General features: G+C 40.4%; 1 pseudogene across 1 annotated transcript; it reads left to right on the top strand.

Moving 5' to 3' along the window:
• Positions 1-13,529: 13,529 nt before the first annotated feature.
• LOC116562486 lies at positions 13,530-14,942 on the top strand (annotated as a pseudogene). The gene has a single exon (XR_004273969.1). The product of XR_004273969.1 is annotated as a proteasome subunit alpha type-2 pseudogene (transcript).
• The last annotated feature ends 6,509 nt before the right edge of the window (positions 14,943-21,451 follow it).

Below are 21,451 nucleotides of genomic sequence, written 5' to 3'. Positions count from 1 at the left end.
ATGCAGGACTGTTGCACAGGTACACACATGGTAATGTGGTTTGCTGCCTCCATCCCCCTGTCACCTACATCTGGCATTTCTCCCCATGTTATCCCTCTCCGACCTCCCCACCACCCCCTGCTGTCCCCCCCTTGGTCCCCCCTAACGAACCCCAGTGTGTGATGCTTCCCTTCCTGTGTCCATGTATTCTCATTGTTCATTGCTGCCCTATGAGTGAGAACATGCAGTGTTTGATTTTCTGTTCTTATGTCAGTTTGCTGAGAATGATGGTTTCCAGATTTATCCATGTCCCTACAAAGGACACAAACTCATCATTTTTTATGGCTGCATAGTATTCCATGGTGTATATGTGCCGCATTTTCCTTGTCCAGTCTATTGTTAATGGGCACTTGGGTTGGTTCCAAGTCTTTGCTATTGTAAACAGTGCTGCAGTAAACATACGTGTGCATGTGTCTTTATAATAGAAAGATTTATAATCCCTTGGGTATGTACCCAGTAATGGGATTGCTGGGTAAAATGTATTTCTATTTCTAGATCCTTGAGGAAGCGCCACACTGTCTTCCACAGTGGTTAAACTAATTTACACTCCCACCAACAGTGTAAAAATGTTCCTATTTCTCCACATCCTTACCAGCATCTGTTGTCTCTAGATTTTTTAATGATCACCAATCTAACTGGCATGAGGTGGTATCTCAATGTGGTTTTGATTTGCATTTCTCTAATAATCAGTGATGAGCATTTTTTCATATGTTTGTTGGCCTCATATATATATCTACTTTTGAAAAGTGTCCATATCCTTCATATTTTTAAAAAAATTTATAAACACGACAAAAATGCTCTTAAAATATCTTAAAAAATTATTTTTAATATGCCCCTGACTACACATTTGCAAACGCAGACACACAATAAAGAAGATTCAATAAATTTAAGAATATCCCAGGCCTACATCAGATCTTTAATGGCAGAATCTCCCACTTTTAACCTTCCTGTGCTGTCACCAGTGAATTGTGACTAGACACGTCTGAGAAAGACACCTCATTTTAAAAAGCATCACCCTGGGGGAGGTTACCCTGGAGAGTGGGGAATTTGTGATTTAGTGAGAATAATGAAGTAAAGTCCAATTTGATAAAACTTCTCACTCCTTACTTCACTTTCTCTGCCTTAGGGGAAGAATGAAGAAAGCCAATTTCCAGACCTGATTTACTGACATTTTCCACAGGCTGGCTTTATGTTCCTTTTCTCTCAGCCTGGCTGGCACTAGTGGAGCCCTTCATTTTAAGCTTCTTGGTCCTGTCTTTCACTCAGGATGGGGAAAAAAAAAGGATCTCAACAACTGTCCTTGCATTGTCTCAGCAAGGGTTTGTAGATTTGAAGAGTAGTAAAGAATTTAGCAAATTGTCAGGTTTTAAATTCCATTCATGTCATTAGGTACATGGAGTATTGAGCAGGCTTTGAGAGGAAAACAGATTTTATTTTGGTAACCAGTAAGCCTGCCACAAGCCTTGAATGCACTCCACAGGAAGAACCTGTCTCACGTGACTGCTTCCCAAGTGCTCTGATGTGGCCACACTGAGGCAGCAGCATGGGTACCCAGAATGGTGGCAAGGGGGAGAGAAGAACAAACAGAAACTGAACAGTATTAACACTCCAAAGGAATCTCAGTGCTGAGCTAGAATGGTGTGCCCTTTGGCTCACCCATTCTCTGCTGGGATCATGTCTGTAGCTAAGGCTGAGGTGGAGCAAAACCAAGATAATGAAGATGTTGGTAAAATGGAATAAAACCAAGATGGTGAAGATGCTGACAGATGAAGCAAAACCAGGATGGTGAAGATGCTGATCTTCTAGCCATTCCCCAGACTTATCCTACTTTGGCAGCTTCATTTTTCTCATATGCTTATGGATTTTTATGATATACCTGCATTATCAAGATTTTTCTTTCCTGAAAGAATCTGATAGATTCATTATCTCCACACTTTAGCAGAAGTCAGGGATTGATAAACTGGCAGGGGAGGTGAGAATGGCTTGCCTCCAAAATGCTACCAGTCATAGGGGCCCCCTTTCTTCTTGTAAGGAGAGTAAAAATGGCTCTTTCTACTTCTACCATTCTTGGAGAACAGTAATTTGTTGGAGAAAATGAAATGGAGTTTGTAGGTGAACATACATTTCAAGTTATAAATTAAAAAATAAAACTCTTGTACCACATAAGCGTTTTCTGTGATGTCTGTTTAAAGTCAAGAATAGTGGTGATATAATAACAATAATCCAAATTGATCAGCAGATATAATTTTTCTCTTGTTTTACTCCTTCTTCTGGGTGTCCTTGAACTCTGCTTCTTTGAATAATGTTGTTCACTCATCTGAATTAGCATAAAGACTCATTTTGGAACTTATTTTCCACTATGGCTATTTGTTCCTACAGCTTTCAATTCAGCTCCTACTTAAGTTATTCAACATCACTACTCTAGTTGATTTGTAATACTGAGAGCATGCACTCTCAGTAAAACTCTTAGCTAAAAAACAATGTCTTTGAAACATATATTAATTCATAGGTAATAGAACATTAAAGCATTTCTAACCCATTTCACTGAAGTTGCAGTGAACTGCCGCTCAATAAGCAAGGTTAGAAAATCATAACTGATGGAGAAAACTCATCTATTAAACATCTTCTTCTCTGCTATTCCAAGTTGGTTGCAAGAATGCTGGGAAGGAAACCTCAGGGAAAGGAATCCAGAAGTTCAACATGCAGCATTGGTGTGGGTCAGGCATGACCAACTGATGGAGGTGTGTTTTGTGTCCAAATTGGGAAGTTCACTAGGGTATGCCTCTTGAAGATGGTGGGCAGCCCAACTGGAGCATTGGAGCCTGGAGTTGAGAATGTCAATGTGTTGGCCTTTCTAATGAGTTATAGTATCGTGTCCCAAGAAAGATAGATGTTCATAAACTCATTTCCTTAAATTCAAGGTTTTAAATAGCTTCTCTCCATGGCTATGAGGAAATGAAAATAATTAAGTATGAAATAGTGACTCTGTCAGTCTTAGGGTTACTGCCATAAAACTTTCTGGCCATGTGGGAGGAATTTATTTCTCTGGTCTGATGTGGCCTGGTGTCTGTTAGAGGGGGTCCATCTTAGCATTGATGTCACTCCTGGTCAGGTGTGCACTGTCTGCTTGGGTATCAAGTCATGGTCTCAAGTTCATCTTTATTGATCATCTCCCAGTGAAGTTAATTATTTCTAAGACTCTGAAGTCATGGTCTGTTGTGAGTCCGATCGGAATGAACCTAGAATCATTAAAGAATGAGAGGGTTACTTTCTTCCTGCAGACTGGAGATTGACTTTCAAACGCTCCTTAGCGGTAGACCCTTTGGACCAAACACAACTTTCTGCAGAATTTCAACACAGAAAATAGGTAAAAGTAGCTGTTCTCTGGTACCCCTGGTGTCCAACCGCAGACTTTAACCCAAGACACAGCATGAAGCCCACTCACGGAGAGATACCACTAACCAAACTGGAAAATTCCTCTCCAAATTTGTACGTGAACAGAACCTGCTTGCACTGTGGTAACACATGGAAAGAACCTGGCGACACTGAGGAATGTCATAGGAAGCAATTCTATGAAGCTTATTTCTGTGTTTACTGCAGGGATGTTGTTAAGGATGTGGTTGATGACATCCCACAGTGTTTCCTTTATGATGACCTGCTGGAGACATTTTTCTCTCCCCTCAGGATGATGCTTAACCACATTTCTCCTGAGCAGCTGGGTAGCTGACATCTTGTAGGTACTGTAAATGGTGGCCTGTCCCATGTGTACCTATAGTGTAGGGTCCTCAAACCTTACTGTACATTGGAGTCATCTAGGGAGGTATTTAAATGCCAATTTCCAGGCTTACTCCAGACTAATTGCATCAGAATCTCAAGAGGGGGATTGGCATTTTAAAAAAGTTTTCTGGGTGACCCAATGTGCAGCCAGGTTTGAAAAAAACAAAAAAGGCTTATTTAATCAGAGAACCTCTGAAGGCACCTGGTTTCTGTCAAATATATATTTTTAAATGTATATACTAGCTTATGATTATTAAACAAATGATTAGAAATAGTCATCTTTTAGAGTAAAATTAAATTATTCTTACAGCTTCCTCCTGTGGGAATGTGCTACTTTGGATTTTCCAAGAAGCAGGCACTGACTTGGAATTAGATGTACAAGAATTTACCAACAAGATGCCTGGGAGGGAAAATAGAGAGGAAGCTAGGAAGGACTGTGGCAGATGACGGTGCCAGCTGTTGGTCTGACATTTGGGAGGAAGGGAGTGAAGGAATAGGGGTGAGTGAAGAGTCCTAGCTTGAGTACAGCTGTTTGTAAGCCTGGCAAGGCTGATGGGAAGCCTTGAGTCAAAGTTACCAGTCAGAGAAGCTTGAAGCTCCCAGGGACAGGCCAGACTTAGGACCCTGCCATCATCTTAGCTATTGATGGGGAGCAAACAAGTAGGGGGATATGGGGGTGTGAGAAGCTGGCCTTCTGCTAAGGCAATGGTGGATTTCAGAGCATAGCGCTCAGGGCCAGCAATCCATGTGCTGTAGTTGTAGATCTGAGAAGCATGTTTTTTTCTGGCAGCCACGGTACATCATCTGAATTCCTTTCCCACTCTGATTCTTCCCATTATTTGTGTTTAGAAATAGCAAAGGATGAGGGATGAGGATGTGTGACAGGAGGATGAAAGAAAGCAGCAGGGTCAGGAGAGTGGTAAATGGGGCCATGTGAAGGTGGCTGCAGGGCATTAGATGGAGAATTATTCCTGGTTCTACAACAGAACAAAGAGAAAGAGGCACGGTGGGGGCAGGAACAATAAATGGGAGAGGAGCGAGTAAAAAATTTGGAGCAGGAGGGAAAAGGACTGCTGGTTAGACCTTAGCAGAGACAGATTAAAGTGTGGGTGTTACTTGCTCATAAGAAGTAGATGCATATTTTCACCTAGGAGTGGCTACCTCACCCCATGCAGCAAGGCACATTTCAGCTTTAATATGAAAAAACACATGTGATTTATTTAGCATAGTGGTTTTCTGTCCTGGTCTCATGTTAGAATCATTTGGAGATCTTAAATATGTGAATATCTGAAACTTTAACAGAATAATTAAATGAGAATTTTTGAGGGCAAGTGCAGATATCAGCATTTTTTAAAAGCTTCTGATGGTGCCAATGTGCGGCACAAGTTTAGCCGCTTTAGCAAATGGGTCCAAAAACTATTAACAGAGTCTGTGAAGGACCCATGAACAAAATGTGCATTTATTCACATAAATCTCTGAGAATAATTCGAGGGTACATGCATTGCATACGATGCTTCAAAGTGCTAAGATTTTAAAGCATTTAAATCATCCATGAAAATTGTGTTTTTAGCCTGACTCTCCCTGTTTTCATCAAAGACCATAATAAAAACATTATCTGCTTTGCCACATCAAAATTATGGATAGAACCACTTCCCATTCCCTCTCACACACTTCTTTTGGAGGCAGGGTGAAAACGGGTTTCTATTCTTAATAAGCCAAAACAGATCTGAAGCAAGGTTGTACAGGCCCACTGCACACAGAGCGGAAGCAAATTCCTGGCTGGGGTTCACTTTAACAAACATTCATTAAATACTGTGCTTGAGGGACACTGAAGCATATACGTCATAGGACAGGATGATTATTGGTACTCCTAGGACACTCAGACCCAGCCCTGCTTGAGAATGGGGCGGTCTGGGGTTACAGATCCTAAAACGTGGGGCCTTCATAGTGGAAAGAGGAACACCATTTGGGTAGAGATGAACCACCCAGGAGGCAGTCAGACATTGACTGAAGGACTAGTGGGATCGGTGTAATAATTTCATTTTCAGTATAAATCATTAATTAATTAAAAACCTCTTAGGTGCTAGACACTGCAGGATGCTATGGAAATTTGACTCACCTACTTTTTGAGGGTTCCCTGGTGCTGGCATCTCCTTTTCCCTGAAATGTTTCTGTGGTAGGCAGAATAATGGCTCCCACCTCAAATATGTCCTGATACTCTAATCCTATGACTGGGTTTCATGATGTGGCAAAAGGAACTTTGCAGATGGGATTAAGTTATAGACTTTGAGATGGGCTTATTCAGGTGGGCTCAATCTAATCACCTGTGTCTTTGAAAAAGGAGAACCCTTTCTGGCTATAGTCGGAGAGGAGAATGTGACCAGGGAGGCAAGTCGGAGAGTTGGCATTGTGACCTGCCATGGCTGGCTTGGAAGGAAGGAGTCATGAACCAAGAAGTGCAAGCAGTCCCTGGAAGCTGAACAAATCCAAGAAAATCCTTCCATGGAGTTTCCAGAAAGGAACACAGTCCTGCTGATACCTTGTCTTTAGTCCAGTGAGACCTATCTCAGCCCTGACCTATAAGGTAACAAGGTAACCATAAGGTAACAAGTTTGTGTTGTGATGGGCCACCAGGTTTTCGGTAATTTGTTACAGTAGAAACAGGAAACGAATATAGTCCCTGAAGGATCTCAAATTCATTTGTAGCAAGAAGAGACATGCTGCTTAATTTCTTTTGTTTTTTTTTTTATTTTTAAAACTTTTGATTTTTGAGAGGATTTTAGAATTACTGAAGAGTTGCAAAATCAGAACAGAGTTTTCCATATACCCTTCATGCAGTTTTCCATAATGTTAACACATTCATACTGGTAGATTGATCAGTATTACAAAATTAATACTGATTTAATACAATTAACTAAACTGTAGACTTTATTATTCAGATTTTACCAGATTTTCCAACAAAGGTCTTTTTGTCTGTCCCAGGATCCCACTTTGCATTTAATTGTCTATCTTCTTAGTTTCCTTCAGTCTGTGATAGTTTCTCAGACTTTCCTTGTCTGTCAGAGCCTTGGCACTTCTGAAGACTACTGCTATTTGGTAAAATGTTCCTCAGTTAGGGTTTGTCTGGAATTTTTGCATGATTAGAGTGAAGTCATGTATTATTAGGGAGATATGACAGAGGACATGTATCTTTCTCAATGCATCACCAGAGGTACCTGATGTTGACTTGCCTTATTACTGATAATGTTAACCTTGATCACATGGCTACAGGTTTTTCCAATGTAAAATTTCCATCTTTCCCATTAAAATTACTATGTTTATATTTTGGAAGATATGCTTTGAGACTATACAAATATCCTGTTTCTCCTTAAACATTTGCTCATTAATTTTATCGTCCGTTAACAAATCTTGCTCACAGCAATTCCCACTATGCTGTAATCGTGGGGACTTTCTAGCTCCCTTATTCCTTCCACATTTACTAGTGGAAGTCTGTAAAGAAAAGTTATTTCTTCTCTGCCTTTTATTTTTTTGGTTATTATTTATATCAATATAGACTCAAGAATATTTATGTTATCCTTTGGGTTATGATCCAATGCTATCATTATTTTGTTGCTCTAATTGTTTCATATTTGGCCATTGGGAGTTCTTTCAGGTAGGTTTCTGTGCCCTTTCAATATGTCCTCATCCCCTTCTCCCCATGCCGTTTTTTGTTTTGTTTTGTTTTGTTTTTGAGTACTACTCATTTTCTACTTTCCCCGTCCCAGCCCTGAATTCAACCATTTTTCCAAGGAGCACCCTGTTTCTTTTTATTGGAGAATAACATTTAGAAACCAAGATCTGAGCACCAGATGTGCTCATTGCTACTGGGGTGTCACTGCTTTCATGCCCTCCCAGCAGACAAAACTCGAGATGTATGTATGTATACTAACCCAATCCCCCCCCAACACACATTATATATAAATACGTGTGTGTATGTATGCATATATATGTATTTTAAAAATCAGCTCACACTGATTTTTCCAACATCAATCCCACACCACAAGGCTTATTTGAACCTTCTTTTTATTTATTTCAAATTTTTGTCTCCAGTTTTGAGAAGCCTGGCTCTCATTATCTATACTATGTTTACTTATTAGCTCATCCCTAATATGTTTATAAAATAGTTTCAGAATTGTGAAACCACCTCCCTGCGAGGAACAAATTGACCAACTAGACTGTAGTGTTTGTTTGCGGTTCTCTTTGTGTTTAGCCTAACAGACTCCAGTCAAAACACTTTTTAAAAGATACTTAGGTTAGTTGCTATCTTCCCCATTGCTGAGCTTTTTAAAGTCTTCATTCTTGCAACTTTTGTCATATTTTAAAATATGAGATAAATTGTAATTCATTCACTTTCAAGTGCTCAACTCAAAAACATCTTTTTGGAGTAGGAATAGTGCTTTTGCATCTACTCCAACTTTGTCTCAGAGAATGGAGTTGGAAATCTGTGGCTTTAACACTTTGACACTCAATCCCTTTGGCCTCATTGTGGGAGGCATTCGTTCTGTAATATAAATTTAATAAATCACTGTGCAGCACTTATCAATCCTGGATAGTGCTGACAGTTCCAACTTTACATAGTTATTTGCCACATGTGTGTTTCTCACTCTTCTAGCTATCTTATAAGCTTCCTGATGGTCCTGAAAGAACTAATTCAGTCTTCCTATCCTTTTAGCAGACGACCTTGGTCACAACAGATGCTCCAATAGCTTTTTCATCTTTATCTATGGCCAATCTAAGTATAAGACTATAGAGACTGTGTGTGATGAATTTTCTGTTACCAAAAAAAGAGACCATCTCTTCTACCTGGAACACTCTTTCCTGTGTCTCTTCCCATTCCCCTCTTGTCTAGCTAACAGTTCTGGTAGGTCTAGATTGAGCTGAAGTATTCTTGGACTGCCCTCTCCCCTCCATTTTCATTAGGAGCTCTTGTTACACTCTTCTTTCAAATGTGTGCAGATTTGGAAAAAATCTGGATAAACCCAGAGAGAACGTATGACTCTGTGGGGTAATTGTTGGTTTTCTGGCCTATCTCCCTAAGGAGGTAACTGGTTCTTTGAGTGCTTGCCCTGGGTGTTCTTCACCTTAGTATCCTCAGGCACACGGCTGTAACAAGTGGATGCTCAGCAGGTGCCCCTGAACAAGTGAGTAAACATGAGTGGTAAGGGGAGTCCCATTGCAGATGCACTAACACGTGTGGTCATCTGGTCTTGGGAGGACTCTCAAAGACTCGTGGGCACTTGCAGACAAAACCTAAGTGCACAGCTGTCTAACTTAGAGGCATAAGACTCATTGGAACCAAAAAATAATTGAGAAGGGAAATAATATTTATCAAGTACCTGTTATGTGCCAAAAATTAATAGATACTTTTCATGTATCACCTAATTTTAGCCTTCAGCAATCTAAGTCAAGAGACTTTCTGTCATCATGTAGAAGAGAAACATCAGGTGTTGGGGAATAGGTGGTTAATAAGGTGTCTACTCTTTTTCCCAGCTCTTACATGATGACACCACATTTCAGCTCATCTCCCACTTCTTCTAAAGTCAGCATGCTTCCTACTATAGCATGTTATTTAGAGGGAGACAAATGCATTGAATTAATCTGTTAAAATACTAGAAATGAAAATCAAATAGCTTTATTTTATAAAATATAATAATGATTATTGAAAATAAACACATATCCTTACATTGAGGTCAAGCTATTTTTCATTAACAAAGTATTCAGAGGCAAAATTTATTCTTGTCAATACTACCCTTGACAAGTCTGCTAAATGATGATTGAAATCTTTGAACAAAGCTTCCAGGATAAAACTTGGAAAACTCAAACTAGGGGGCACTTAGACATCCTATATAATCACCAGAAGTTTTTTGTTTTGAATAAATATCCTGTCACTCTTTTTTCCTGAAAGTTCAAACAGCCAAGAGGTCATGGGATTGTTGATTTCCATACAGGGATTCAACTGCACAAAGGCTTTCTTTTGATTTCAGTGGTCTCACTCATTGGATTGGAAAGCTGGATATCAACTCATTAAGATGTCATGCAATGTTTATGGGTCCAAACTTAGCTCCATGAGACTTGGCAGGAAGTGATGAGGAGTTTTTTAATTTACTTATTTATCTATATTTTTACTGATATGTAGTAGGTGTACATACTTTCAGGATACATGTGATAAATTGATACATTCATATAATCAAATCAGAGTAATTGGGATATCTATCAACTTAAATATTTATCTTTTCTTTATGCTAGGAGCATTTTAATTGTTCTCTTCTAGCTACTTTGAAATGGATGATAGTTTAATGTTAACTATAGTCACTCTGTGGATTTATTCAAATACTAGGTTTTATTTCTTCTGTCTGCCTCTATATTTGTATCCATTAATCAAGAGGAGCTTTTTTTAAAAAAAATGCCCCATTTTTTTCAAATAGACTCTTCATAGACTACAGTTTTTGTTCTACAAATTATTACAATTAGAGTGGGGAAATTTGTTACAGTTCAAAATTTTCTCCAAATATTGTGTTGCAACTAGTTTTGCTTTCTAGCCAATCTTATGCACTTGGGAAGCAAATTATCAGCAAGCACATCTTCAATGAAACATGAACTTTCACTTCCCCATGGAAGATCACTCTTCCACTTCAGAGGACACTCATTGCCCCCAAAGTTAGACATGTGAGGGGTCAAGTCACTACTTTCCAAGTATGGCATTCCATTCAACAATGTATAATACTACTTTAATAAATAAAGCTGATTAAAATAGTATTACATCCTGTGATAAACAACTTTCTTACTCAGAGCAAACAATAATTGATAGTAAATGAGGAAGTGGAAAATGATTTAAATCACTTATTGAATGAGAAATGTAAACAAATAATGAAATTAGATAGAAAAATAGTTAGCTGTTATTTGAAAGCCATCTTTCCTGCAGCCAGCCTACCTAAAGAATTATGTCTAGAGTGATAATTTTTTTTCATTTATTAAAGAAAAACTATTTTCTAAAAAAGAGCTTAAAGAAAAACTATTTTCTTTAAGAAATGAAAAAAATAACCCTCGGATTTCTTTCCCCTTTACTCATGCTTATATAAAAGCTTGTTGGGTGACTGACTAAATGAGATACTGAAAATTTACAAAATAATTTAAACTTAAAATTATGAGGCTACCTTTTTGTAAAAGATATGCACATGAATGAAAATCCACCCTTTGAACTGAGAAGTAATTTTAATAGCTCGTTGAAACTAAAGTCTTACAGCTGTGCTTGGTAAGCCTTTTTTTCTATTCTATTTTTTTTTCTCATGCAAATAAAACCAAGAAAAACATACAGCCATGCAAACCCTACCTCAGACAAGCCTAAGAATGTATTATTTCTCAGAACTCAGTTGGATTTATGGTTATTTAGTGTGGACTCTGCTCTTAGAGGATAAATATAGGAAATAATTTCAAAAGGATAACACTTCCACTTAAAACAAACAAGTTTCTGGCTCTCCGCTTCTCTTACCATGCCCTGGCCCTGGACTTCGCTATTTTATTTCTAATTCTTTTTTTCCCTTCTGTACTTCAGCTCCAGGCTCTAAGTGGATGCTGGGTATGCCATATGTTCTCAGTACACTTTTTGGTATAAATTCATGAGTTCTGGGGCTCCGTATAGTATAGGGAAGTGTAATAAAAGCCTCCTCCTTGCGTCAGACGAAAGTTGCTCCATGATTACTCAGATTTTCCCCTGGCATAAGCCTGACCTCCATTGCTAGGCATTAGCTCTATTCAAGTCACCAGTATATCATGGTATATTGCTTAAACACCAGAGCAGTACACTACAGTAGCCACTCAGTGACTGTGATGGACACACTAGAGCTAAGTCAGATCCCAGCACAACAAACTCAGAACCCCCCTCCACTTTCTCATTAGAGGTGGCAGGAGATTACACTGGAGGGCTTAATTATTAATATGGGACTGGAAAAAAGAATTTCAGGAATCACTCTTTCCCCAACTCCTCTTCCATACTCCCATATACATCACATGCATGTGTACACATGTACACACACACATAAATGTCAGGTGTTTACATACTACAAACAGCCTTGTGGTCAACTGTTACTGGAAAGACCTTGGGTTAAATGGAATGCTGTTTTCTTGTAGCTGTCACCTGATTATCTTCTTTCTTTCCCTGGGGTACAGCCCTAAAGAAATCTCTTCCATTATCGAAAGCCAGGTATCTGTTTGATTAGCATGTTTGCAGATCTGTCACTCTTGGACTAAATCATGGAAATATCAGGTTTAGCCTACTTTTCATATGACCAGTAGCAGGTGGAGTCAGGAAAATCAGGTTGGAGATACCATACGGCAGGCTTCAGCTGGACTTGGCAAATGGGCTCAGTAAGGCTTTAGTGGAACTGGGGTTCAACGGGCAAAGACTGACCAAGGCAGACCCACTGGCAGGGCCAGCAGCATCAGATGGATTGTGGGTTGCTCAGAAACAAGAGTTAGGACCTGATAAGAGAGTGAGGCACACTGGAGCTGAGCCTGGAGTGGGAACACAGAAGCAACTGTGGCAGAAACCATGGCCTGGTTCTAAGGAGGGCTTGCAAATCTTGGGCTGACTTTTGCTGTTTTTCCCACCCAGCATCCACTCTCTCTTCTTGTGATTACAGCACTCTGATTCTGTTGGACCCGCTCCTCCCTCACTATTCTATATGTGGTTCCGGAGAAGCCGACTTTTCCCTAGGATCCAGGGTACAGCTAGGCTAAGCCATTCATTGCATTCCATCCCCTATCCCTGGGATTGGGTCAGGAATGGGCACAGGACCCAAATAAGGCCAACCAGGGGCCAGTGACACTGAATTCCAGAATGATTGAGTAGATGGGAAATTGGACTCAATATCTTTGGCTGGACCCAAAACCCAAAAAAGGTGTAAGGGCTTAATCTGCTGCTACTATCTTATTACCACGTGTACTCTGTCTAAAGTCAACATGGAGGAAGATAGCCTTGTGAAACGGAGGGAGAGAGAAAAACTAAGCCTTAATGGCATTGTTTGACCCCTGACTTCAGTTGAACCTGAAGTCATCAAGTACTATCCTTAGTCTTTACCATTATGTGGTTCAGTAAATTCCATTTTGATTTAAGTACCTGTATTAGTCTGTTCTCATGATGTTAATAAAGACATACCTGAGACTGGGTAATTTATAAAGGAACGAGGTTTAATTGACTCACAGTTCCACATGGCTGGGAAGGCCTCACAATCATGACAGAAGCTGAATGAGGAGCAAAGTCATGTCTTGCATGATGACAGGCAAGAGCTTGTGCAGGGGAACTCCCATTTAAAAAACCATCAGATCTTGTGAGACGTATTCACTACCATAAGAAAAGTATGGAGGAAACCACCCCATGATTCAATTATCTTCACCTGGCCCTGCCCTTGACACGTGGGGATTATTACAACTTGAGGTAAGATTGTGGTGGGGACACAGACAAACCATGTCAGCTTTTTGGGGTTGGGTCTCTTGCCATCTGCAATGAGATGGGTCATTTTCTGATACAGGATTACATAGAATCTCTCTCATTACCAATTTTTAAAATCCATTTTGAGCCAGGGTGGCTTAGGTTCCATAAAAATGCCATAGCTTTACATTTTTTTTTTCTCAAGTGCCCAAAGGTTGTGCTCTCTGGGTAAGAGAACAGGGAGAGGGCTCTTTGGGTAAAGATGGCGGAGCGTGGGTACAGCTTTTCGCTGACTGCGTTCAGCCCATCTGGTGGACTTGCCCAGATTGAATATGCTTTCGCTGCTGTAGCTGGAGGAGCCCCATCAGTGGGAATTAAAGCTGCAAATGGTGTGGTATTAGCAACTGAGAAAAAACAGAAATCCATTCTGTATGATGAGCGAAGTGTACACAAAGTAGAACCAATTACCAAGCATATAGGTTTGCTGTACAGTGGCATGGGCCCAGATTGCAGAGTGCTTGTGCACAGAGCTCGAAAACTAGCTCAACAGTACTATCTTGTGTACCAAGAACCCATTCCCACAGCACAGCTGGTACAGAGAGTAGCTTCTGTGATGCAAGAATATACTCAGTCAGGCGGTGTTTGTCCATTTGGAGTTTCTTTACTTATTTGTGGTTGGAATGAGGGGCGACCATATTTATTTCAATCAGATCCATCTGGAGCATACTTTGCCTGGAAAGCTACAGCAATGGGAAAGAACTATGTAAATGGGAAAACTTTCCTTGAGAAAAGATATAATGAAGATCTGGAACTTGAAGATGCCATTCATACAGCCATTTTAACCCTAAAGGAAAGCTTTGAAGGGCAGATGACAGAGGATAACATAGAAGTTGGAATCTGCAATGAAGCTGGATCTAGGAGGCTTACTCCAACTGAAGTTAAGGATTACTTGGCTGTCATAGCATAACAGTGAAGTGACTGAAAAATCAAGAATTTCAGATAATCTGTCTACTTAAACATGTTTAAAGTGTGTTTTGTTTTGCAGACTTTTTGCATACTTATTTCTACTTGGTTTAAATCAACTTTTTAAAATGACTTATAAATCCTCATAAACTGCTAAACCCACCTCCCAGCCTTTTAGGAGTTGGTAAATTTTAACAGTTATTTCCTGCTTTTTAATCATAGTTGATTTCTGAAGACTACATTGCAAAGCAGAATGATGAAATCACTTTTTTTAGTTGTCAGCCACTTTTGGTTAAGTCAAATCTTACTGCCCTCTTCCCTACCACATGTTGCCTGTGTTTCCATAAAGCAAAATTCTGATTTTGGTAAAAACATCACTGCTTCTAGAAGCTGGAAGGGTCTGCAGACTTTCACGGATTCATGGGACAAGAAAAGCATAGGTGCTTTTAGGTAATGACCGGTGAAATCCTAGGGTGCTCTATGAGATTGTATTGGGGCTATGAAGAGTGGTAAGCTGAATAGGTCTCCATGGGAGATATATTATATAAGTAAATAAACTGGTTTGCTGGTTCCTGTCGGTGTCTCCATCTCAAGTAGGTAAATGTTTTAAAGGAACCCCTTAGGTTTTGTGAGACTTTTTAAACTCAAGGATGAGCATAAGTGTTTGAAATAAAATGTTAATACTTAAGTGTCAAAAAAAAAAAAAAAAAAAAGAGAGAGAGAGAGAACAGGGAGAAGGTATAGGTAAACCTATGACCAGGTTAATGGTATGATCATAAGGATGATGCAGGAAGCCTTCACCCTCTCCTAATCACAGCACTTCTTGGGTAAATGTGGTCCAAGTGATGCTTTCACATGGACAGTTCTGGTATGGGTGGGACCAGCAGTCCTGCAGGATGGCCCAGCACTCAAACTCAGAGATAGGACCATGAACTATCCAAACAGTGAGTGGTTCCTGAACACAGGATCACAAGGACTATGAAGAATAAATGGATTGAAGGAGTAGTCAACCAATCATTGAGAAATTGGTTTCCAGTGGTCACTGAAAGCCTCTGAGACTTCCGTATCTCAAGTATTCTGTAGTCCACTGCAAGTACCACCAGATGGCTGGATTTGTATTGTCTAGACTGTGTGTAGTTTGTGAAGTATAACCAAGTGAATTTCTCTAGATTTTCCAGATTGTCCCATAACCTTTGTCTTAGTGTTTTCTGACCTGGTGTTTCCTGCTGTTTCCTACTCTCACTGCACACAGGTTCAGAGTACACAGGGATGTGCCCCTTTGGCAGTGGTTTCATATAAAAGCTTACCCTGTATTAAGGAAATAGGTAACTTCTCTGCAGGTCCATGTACACTTCAACCCAGGTTAGGAAATAGTGGAGCACTGCTGAGTCCCATCACACTTGACTCAGGTACTTGAGTAGGTTTATTAGGTGGTAGATCAGATTTGTATCTATGATCTTCTTTGCTATTGACTGCTATTGAGTGTCTTAAGCAGTAATATAATCCCCACGGACAGTGTGGGAACTGCCATCCCACTGTGAAGGGCTGGGAGAAGGGCAGTATTTTTGCTGTGGTATCAGTGGGTCAAGTCATAGTGAGCTGGAGCTGAGATAAGGTAGGATGTTGGCCAAAAAAGTCAGAGAGGCAAGAGTGAGGGTGGACAGATTTATTGGCAGAAGTGAGGCCATGGGCTTGCTGTCAGATGGAGGCCCTGACAGGACATGGAGTCTCATTAGACAAAAATCAAGTCCAGGGAGTTGATAGCACAGATCAGGCTTGAATAGCAAGGGGAATTAGGGTTGGAAAAGCAGCAGAAACAGGAGCAAGATCAGAAGCAGAACTGGGATCAGCACCCATAAGTGGACTTATTACTTTGCCAGGACACTGAAGACAGCTGCAGATATGTATTTTCCCTTCACCTGCTTCAGGCATTGTTCTAGCTTTAGAGAGGTAAGCTCTGTGTCTTTCTGTATCTCTTTTCCCCAAAAAACTGTGGGTGCTGCTTATTATTCCCTAACTAGGCCCCTACAGAGCTAATATGGGAAGTTTGGCTCCTCTAGGTACTAGAGAGGGAGCAGTTTTTTCCAAAGCCTGGAATTCCCAGTGGATTCTTCCTATCTACATCCACTTAATCTTGGAATGTGAGTTCTTGAAAATTTGGCGGTTTTTTTTTTTAAGCCTCAAATGTTGCTGTCAGAGAAATCACTTTTATTACTTTGTTTTCTCTGATAACAGGGCTTTTTTTTTTTTTAAGAACATGAAACTTCTCGCTGGCTATTGCTATTTGAGTTTCTTAAGCAGTAATATGATGTATATAATGCTAAACATATTTTAGAATTTGTATCCTTCCTACTTACAATAGAGTTTGAGGTAACCTGAAAAATAAATGTTCATAAACTGAGACTATTGAAATTGAGAAAGAAAATTACAAACTATGCAGAAGAAGAAAAACAAACAGGTTATATTATCTGATATTTCTAAATAAACTAGGTCCTTGGCAGATACAATCTTTTTCCTGGTACTAAAAGGAACATATTGTGTGTGTATGTCCTAATACAAACAGCACAGAACAGCCTCGATAATATCTTCAATAGCAGTTTCAGAGATGATGGAATAGTGTTCGTGATTACAAGCTTTGATGGCATGTTTTATAGGTTCAAATCCCAGCTATGCCAATTTCCAGTTGTGTATCTAGAGAAGTTGCTTAATTTCCCTAGGTGTCAGTTCTTTAATTTGTAAAATGGAGGCAATAGTAGAACCACTTTCATTTCATTGGAGGAAGATTAAATATATAAAGAAATTAAAGTAGTTTGTGACATGTGGTGTTTGCCAATCAAGATATGCTACTGTTCTTGCTGTTTTTTTTGTGTGAATACTCAACAGAGAGGAAGGTTCAATAAAAGACTAGTTCAAGAATTGGCCAAGGGCCTCTACAGATGAGTTTAGAGGCTCTAGGTGAATTATGCTTCATATTCCTCCTCATCCTCCAACTTCTGGGGAAAATTCTTTTATAATCCCTGGCCTCCCCTTTCCCACAGCCAAATTATTTGCACCTCGTACCCTCCCTGCCACCTTCCTGGTCTTGGTCTCCAAGTATAACCGTTCATTGTTTGACTTATGCTTCCTGATGACAGGGATTCCTGTCCTTTGTTCTTTTTACCCTTCCCTTCTTTTATACCTTGTGAAAATTAGCCTTTCCCAAGTACTGACCTCTCAGGAAACTGAAAAATAAACATGATAAATTAATTCAAGTCAAGGTGTTTGTGATTGTTAATCTTGTGTATCAACTTGGCTAGGTTACGGTTTCCAGTTGTTTGGTCAAACACCAGTTTAGATGGTGTTATAAAAGTAGTTTTTAGATGGGATTAACATTTAAATCAGAATTCTTTAAGTAAAGCAGATTACCCTCCGTAATGTGGGTGGGCCTCATTCAATCAGTTGAAGACCTTGAGAGAAGAGACTGAGGTTCTTTCACAGAAGTGGAAGAAGAAGGAAGGAAATTCTGCTTCCACATTGCCTTTGGACTCAAGACTATACCATCAATTCCTGCTGGAATTCCCAGCCTGCTTGTGTGCCCTGTGAATTTCTGACTTGCCAGTCCCCACAATTACATAAGCCAATTTTATAAAATAAATCCTCCTGCATATATATACCTCCTATTGGTTCTGTTTCTCTGGAGCACCTTAATACAGTGTTAATACTTATCATGGCTAAATGTCTTATTTTCCTTGCATTTTAATAAGGGCTCAGCTTTAAAAAGTGAGTGATGTGAACATTTCTAAACACCATTAGAGATCCAGTTCCCAGTGGAGGGGTACTTCCTAGTGACTTTGAAATCACTTCATATAAGCAGTGTTCTGTCCATGAGAAGGGCTCTGGGCTAGCTCATATTTGGATTTATTTCCTCCTCCCCTGAAGCTGTGCATGGCACACGTAGAAACAACTTTAGCTATTGGTGCATACCACACACATTTCTTTTAGTCTGAGTTAATGTTTGGGAATCACATATAAATAAAAATAGCCTTGGTGTTGCTCTGTGCATCCGCTTGGAGTGTTGGTGTAATTCACCTATTCATCATAAACATCATAACAGCAAGGTAAACATGAATCACTGTTTCCTTAACAGTCTGAAAGGAAACAAAATCAATTTTTTCTCTGAAACTTCCTGGAGGAAAGCCAATCTTCTACCCATTACATTAGGGCAGAAAAATCAATCAGTCTAAAGTCAAAGTCTTTTTCTTTTTTAGCTATTCATGTGAAAGACTGTCATCAATAAATCCTCCAGAGTCATCATTGTTCTTACAAGGGTAATAATATTGCATCCTTTCGGAAATGGGGGGACAATGATAATGTAAGGGCAAGGTGGACTTTGGAAAAGAAATGAGCTCCACCTGACATGTGATAAAATACCAAATGGTTTTGGTTTCTACAATGCAGACCATTATTATGGGGATTTTTTTTTCTCTGCGTGAAAATCTTGAAAATTTATATCCATTGATAGAACATAGTTACTATATTTCTTTTTTATTGTCAGTGTGTTGACAATCACTTATTCTTATCCATTTTCACTCACTCGCCGGCTCTTCTTTCTGATTTTTGGTCTGCCTCGTGAGATCATGTATACCATAAACTGCAAGAAGCAGAGGTTGTAATTCTCGTGATCTTGTAACAGAAACAGAGCACCCAAGAAGTATTCTCTACAAAAATGAAGAAGGAAGTCTGCAGCAGAACAATGGCAGAAATTTTAGGAAAAGTTTACTGACTGGGACTATGACTAACCTTTTGGGAGAAAGTGTAACTAGCCCTTTGTGAGGGCTGGTTGAGAGCTCACTTTCCTGGGAGGAGTGGGGAGAATCAGAGAATCAGCTGATGAAGAGGTGAAGGAGGTGCCCAACAAGAAAAGTGTAGAAGGACCAGGGATTTGGGGTCAGGTCTTCCTCCTGATTCCAAGAGATGGCATAAGATATTGCCAAGTGGAGGAAGCAAAGTAGAGCCAGAGAAGGAAGGTGACCTGTTGTTTCATTAGAAATAATATATTGGGATAATTATGCAGAGTACTAATTAGCATATTTCTCTCCAACCCCCGATACTCCAAAAATCCCTGTACTTACATCCTGAAGGCCTCTTCTTCCCCAAGCTGGAAGACACGGTCACTTATTTGTCACCCACTGCCACAGGAGTAACAGATACTACAAACATTGAACAGGACAGAAGTGAGAGTCTAGCATCTGGATGCAGACGCACCCGAGAGGACACGAGTCTTCCCAGCTCTCATGGACTTCGCAACAGATGCACGGAGTGAGGTGGGGAGGAGGTGAGGGAGGACAGTGCAGAATGCCACCATCTGTAGCAAGGCACTTCCTTGTCAAGAGCTGAAAGCTTGGCAGATGCTGAGTAGCCATTGACTACTTGTCATTCTTGCTGCTGTCTTGTGGATAACTTCCATTCTTTGACTCAGTTATGCATAAGTGTGATGTGAAGGTGGGGATCTGTGTAGTGAAAAGACGGGTCTAGGCTAGGGTTGCTAGACCCTGGCAGTATTGATATTTTCAGCTAGATAATTGTGGGGGGCTGACCTGCGCATTGTAGGATGTTTAGTAACAGATGAAATCTGTCTACTAGATGCTCTATCAGCAGCACTAGCACCCTAGTTATAGCAACCCCAAATGTTTCCAGACATTGCCAGATGTCCCCTGGGAGGCAAAATTGCCCCAGTTGGGAACCACTGATCTAGGCTGAATTAGTTTAAAATCTCCCACTGAGCCAGGATAGCAGTGGATAGACTGGCCCATTATAATAATCACTATATCTCCTAATTATATAGGTATATATAAAATCTCCTAAACACCTCTCAAATCTGTCCTCTGTGCTCTCTCCAACACTGAGTTTGCAGTAGTCTGTTTAGGCCTCTTTAGCCTGGACAACTGCTGCCTCCTAATGGGTCTCTTATATTCCCCCTTATCCTCTGCTATAGTTGGAATGTTTGTTCCCACAAACCTCATGTTGAAAGTTGATCCCCAGTGTTGGAGGTGGGACCTAATGGGAGGTGTTTGGGTCGTGGAAGTGAACCCCTCATGAGTAGATTAATGCCCTCCACGGGGGATGGGGGTTATGAGGGAACTCTCATTCTTATTAGTTCCCATGAAAATTGGTTGTTAAAAAAAAAAAAGCCTGGAATTTCCCCTACCCCATCTCTTGGTTCCTCTCTTCCAGTGTGATTCCTGCACACGCTGGCTCCTTGTAACTTTCTGTAGTGAGTGGAAGCATCTGAATCCAGACACTTGACTCTCACTTATGTCCTGTCCATGAGTGGCCCTCCAGATGCAGATGCCCAGTCTTGAGCTTTTCTAGACATCAGAATCTTGAGCCAAAGAAACCTTTTTTCTTTATAAATTCCCCAGACTCAGATATTCCTTTATAGCAACACTAAATGCACTGAGGCAGCCTCCGAAAATCTATTCTCCACACTGAAGCCACGGTGGTCTTTTAAAACGTGTCTGTCCTGTGCTTAAAGCCCTTTGGGCCTTCCTAGTTTCTTAAGATGAAGACAAAGTCCTTTGCTGCCTGGCATGGCCCTGTGTGGTCCAGCTGCTCTGCATCCTCCTCTCCTCACATTACTCCCTTGTCTTTTGGTCCCCAACAACCTTGCTCCACTTTCATTCTTCTGCGTGCTGTAATCCATCCAGCCACATGGCGTGTACACATGTCATTTCTCTGCCTGAGACATTGTCCCACGATATGTGCTTCTGGTGTTCCTCTGTCAGCTCGAGCATCACTTCCTATGGAGAACGTTCTCTGACCACACAGAAAGAATCAGGCTCCCCTGGCAAATGCACTGGTATCATCATGGAGGGCTCCTTTGTAGCACTTGTCACCGTCATGGTTTTACACTAGTGGGTAATTATGTAATTAACGTCTGTCTCCTCTGGGTTGTGAGATGTAGAAGGCTAGTATTAACTGATTTCCTCCCTCCTTCTCTTCATCTTCTTTCCTTTTCCCTTCAGTTTTTGTGGATACGCGGCCACCCAGGGCTCTCTAAAATATGACATCCATTTTTTCAGTTATTTATCTTTCAACCAAACTCCTTCTCCACCAACTGTAAGCTGTTCCCCGCCCCTCCACTTTCTGTGGAGAAGTCTTTTGAAGTACTTCTTTTCCTTCCTTCCTTCCTTCCTTCCTTCCTTCCTTCCTTCCTTCCTTCCTTCC

This window comes from Sapajus apella, unplaced genomic scaffold, assembly GCF_009761245.1.
Source record: "Sapajus apella isolate SASKATOON/1434 unplaced genomic scaffold, GSC_monkey_1.0 scaffold32, whole genome shotgun sequence".
In the NCBI taxonomy this organism is placed as follows: Eukaryota; Metazoa; Chordata; class Mammalia; order Primates; family Cebidae; genus Sapajus; species Sapajus apella.
The sequence above is the reverse complement of the archived record's forward strand: the minus strand, read 5'-3'. Positions and strand labels throughout refer to the sequence as shown.